At 35.3% G+C, this 3,693-nt stretch overlaps 1 protein-coding gene across 1 annotated transcript in view; it reads left to right on the top strand.

Annotated features, from left to right (window-relative positions):
• Positions 1–2,529: 2,529 nt before the first annotated feature.
• Positions 2,530–3,693, top strand: part of LOC116843626 — a 10,593-nt gene continuing 9,429 nt past the window's right edge. Inside the window, exon 1 of the mRNA XM_032814165.1 lies at positions 2,530–2,988. The gene's annotated coding sequence lies outside the window, so the exon portion shown is untranslated. The remainder of the gene's footprint in view (positions 2,989–3,693) is intronic.

Below are 3,693 nucleotides of genomic sequence, written 5' to 3' on the forward strand. Positions count from 1 at the left end.
GTCGGTAGCGATGCCCATTGACAGTTTTGCCCGGTTTCAGCAGCTTATAGTACACGATTCCTTTCTGGTCCCACCAAACGCAGAACATTGTCTTCTTTCCGAAGCGATTTTGCTGTGCCGTCGATGTTGATGCTTCGCCAGATGAAAGCCACGATTTTTTGCGTTTGGGATTCTCGAAATATATCCACTTCTCATCGCCAGTAACAATTCGAGGCAGGAAACTCTTTCTTTCTGCCGCAAAAGCAAAATTTCGGAAGTGGCTCTTTGATTTTCCATCTGTCTCTCAGTCAACTCATGCGACACTCATTTTCCTTCCTTTTGAATTTTTCCCATGGCATGTAAACGTTTGGAAATACCTTGGCGAGTCATGTTTAATGTCTCCGCAAGCTGATCTTGTGTTTGCGTATCATCTTCATCCAATAACGCTTGCAGATCGGCGTCCTCAATTGTTTTTGGTCTTCCGAAACGCTTCTTGTCCTTAGTGTCGAAATCACCATTTCTGAAACGTTTAAACCAATGTCTAGATATAGCTTCCGGAATGGAAACGTTTAAACCAATCTTCACAGGTAGTTTTCGATGGTGCATGTTCGCCGTAGGCCTCCTCAAGCAAACGTGCTTCAGCTGCATTTTTTTTCAAGTTAAAGCAGAAAAGCAAAGCTTCCCGCAAATGCTGTTTATTTGGTACAAAACTCGACATCTTCATTGTTAGAAAAAATATTTTTGCGTTGCAATATTTGTTGATATTATGACTGGTTATTGTTGAAAGATGTCCAAGCTATAAAAGAAACACAACTTTAGACATGTATGTCGACTACATGTGTCGTTAGCGCCATCCATGTGTGAAACCCAGAAACTTAGTTGCGCACCTAGTAAATGCATAAATGTCCTTAATATATTTTAAAATTAGTATGTTTAAAATGTTAATTTGACAGATTTTATACTGTTCTTATTTTGTTACATACGAAATTATAACATAAATCCAATATTATTATAGGTTAATGTTTACTACACGTGAGATTACTAATATTTCTTTTCATTAATTTAATATCAGTAAAAGTGTAACAGATCATTTATTCATATATTGATATATAAGGAAAATGATACGCGTTAATCATTAAAATAATAATTATGTACCTATCGACCTAACCTATCGACTTTTATTTTTTTATTTCTTTTGAGGACAAAGTATCACCTCACGTCGCTATGAAGCTAATCCGATTACTGTTGAGACAGCTTTTGCTAAAATCTGATTAAGTTAGGGAATTTTTTGAAATGGGTCGATTGAGTACCACTGTTCAGTCAGATTTCCAATCCGACAACTTATCGTAAACACTCTTATGCCTGTATTCATAGTCAGGCCTTATATTTAAGATCTCCTTAAGTTCATCTTCAGATGTTCTACGGATCATTTTATTGGCTACAGAGTATCTGAAGATGAACTTAAGGAAGCCTTAAATATAAGGCCTGACTATGAATACGGGCATTAGTGACGAGCGTGGCTCGCGTGAGAGCTGCGTCCCTGGCAGCGACTGAGTTCTCGATGAGAACGGAACTCGCGCGGAGTTGTAATCCCGACAGTAAAGCGTTCTGTCGAACTGATGCACGATATCTGCAATACGGGAGATATCGCTAAGGGAAGCGTTCACTGCGGTGGAGGCTCTCCGAAGTAATCCGGAATGGTCGCGCAAACCCTTCCCTCAATCACCGATCGTATCGAGAATATGTGTATGATTTTATAGTATTTTGGATATGCTCAATACTTAGAAAATATACTGTTAGCACCAGATCATTCTGACGTTCTGTGTTCATTGAGCGATGATGATGGTGATAGTGATAGAGAAGAAGTAATGGAGAAGAACGCTCTTTTCCTCTTTTTCTCTCCCTCTGACTTTTTTTGTTACACACACACACACGCACGCACACGCCATACACGCATACACTGTAGAGAGAGTTTAGAGTCGGAAAATGCTACGAAAGTGACGAACCGTATTTGGAAGCCACTTAAAATGCCGGGTGTAAATACGAAGCAATAATAGTCGTTATTTACTTTTGAAGAAAAATTAAAATAGTCCTCAAATCTATTCTCGAGTGCAGTGATAAAAATTGTTACGACGCCTCCTAAAAATCTCAGATTTTTGTTAAGTAGCATTCTCATTCTCAATTTCAAAGAAAGAAGAGTTGGCATTAAAATGCCATAGTAGCATTCATTTTCACTCTGCAATCGGTCTAAAGCCCATTCTAGAATTGCGTGAACGTGGATGTAAGTGGTTGTAAGTGATTACGACAACCAATCAGAGTAAAGCAATCAGTGAATAAAACATTCGGATTGATTGACTCTTACGTTCACGACTATGCTTACGCAATTGTAGAATGAGCTTAATGCTGACGCAATGGGAGATAATACGTCGATACACTCTTCTGAATAATTTATTTCTACCTCTTTAAAAAGAGCGTTTGAATATAATTTTAATATTAACTTATTAAGCTTTTCTCGATGTACTAAAAGACTGGATATCGCATCGAATAACGAATTCCAGCGTGTAGAAGTTGAATACTTTAAACTTTGTCCTAAGAAATCAACAATTATCTTTGACGATTTTGGTTTTCGAGACATATTTCATAACATCGTGCATTTTCCCATTGCTGTATGATGAATTTTTGATGCAATAGAATTTTGTTTCAACGCTTTTGTGAAGTCCGTAGTTGCCAACAAGCTTGCACATCTTAAGTGCTTTCCCAGATAGCACAGAGAAGAACAAAAGTTTCTAAAGAATGTATTTTAAAGAGTACATAAAGAATTAGAGAAATGAATATCTAAAGAGTTCGTGAAGAAGTAACCACAATAAGTTCGTTTTGAAGTATTCCTTAGAAATGCATTGTAGCGAATACTTCGCGACTTAGTTCTTAGAATGCTCTGAGAAGTCGTGAGGAATTACAAGTGTTTTGTTTGTTACAATAACATTTTGCGCCTGTGTTCAGCACATACCAGTGAGTGCATAATAATTGATTTATATAGTTACATATAAATTGTTTAATTTATATATAACTATGTACTTATTAGTCACAATTATGTATATTTCATGGAATTAATTATATAATTTTATATAATTAATAAATATAAATTTATATAAAGAAAGGAAATGAAGTGTTAAGATAGCTTTTTCATACCCTACTGAAAAATTTCTGTTGAGATAAGAAGAGAATTCCCAATTCAGTTCTCAGTTGAATTCTCTATTGAATTCTCAAATGCCGTTTCCGCAAAAATTCGTATGTAAGATCTCAATTGAGGTATTTGTATCTGATGAAAATAATTTATTGAAAATATAATGAACTTTTGCTGAAATGCTTTTGAAAAGCATTCACAATTTTAATCCAATTTCATTAAAATTTCATTATAATTTCATTAATATTTCGATAATATTTTATTAAGAGAGTAGACAAATTCAGTGAAAAATTATTATTAATTAAAATATTTAGAAAAGTATAATGAAGTATTATTTTGTCTAAATAATAAAAAAAAACTGGCATTTTATATTTTGTGTCGTTTCATTTATTCGTGAGATTCGCGTGGGATTCGATCTCGTGTCACACGGTCACCATCTTTAGATGACTATGCGCTGTTCAAATGCCTAACCTCAACGATCGTACTGGAACTAATAATGCCAATGCGCTGTAACGATATCGTGGTAGATT

Source organism: Odontomachus brunneus, unplaced genomic scaffold, assembly GCF_010583005.1.
Source record: "Odontomachus brunneus isolate Ranch 3 - 2012 unplaced genomic scaffold, Obru_v1 Obru_scaffold_034, whole genome shotgun sequence".
NCBI lineage: Eukaryota > Metazoa > Arthropoda > Insecta > Hymenoptera > Formicidae > Odontomachus > Odontomachus brunneus.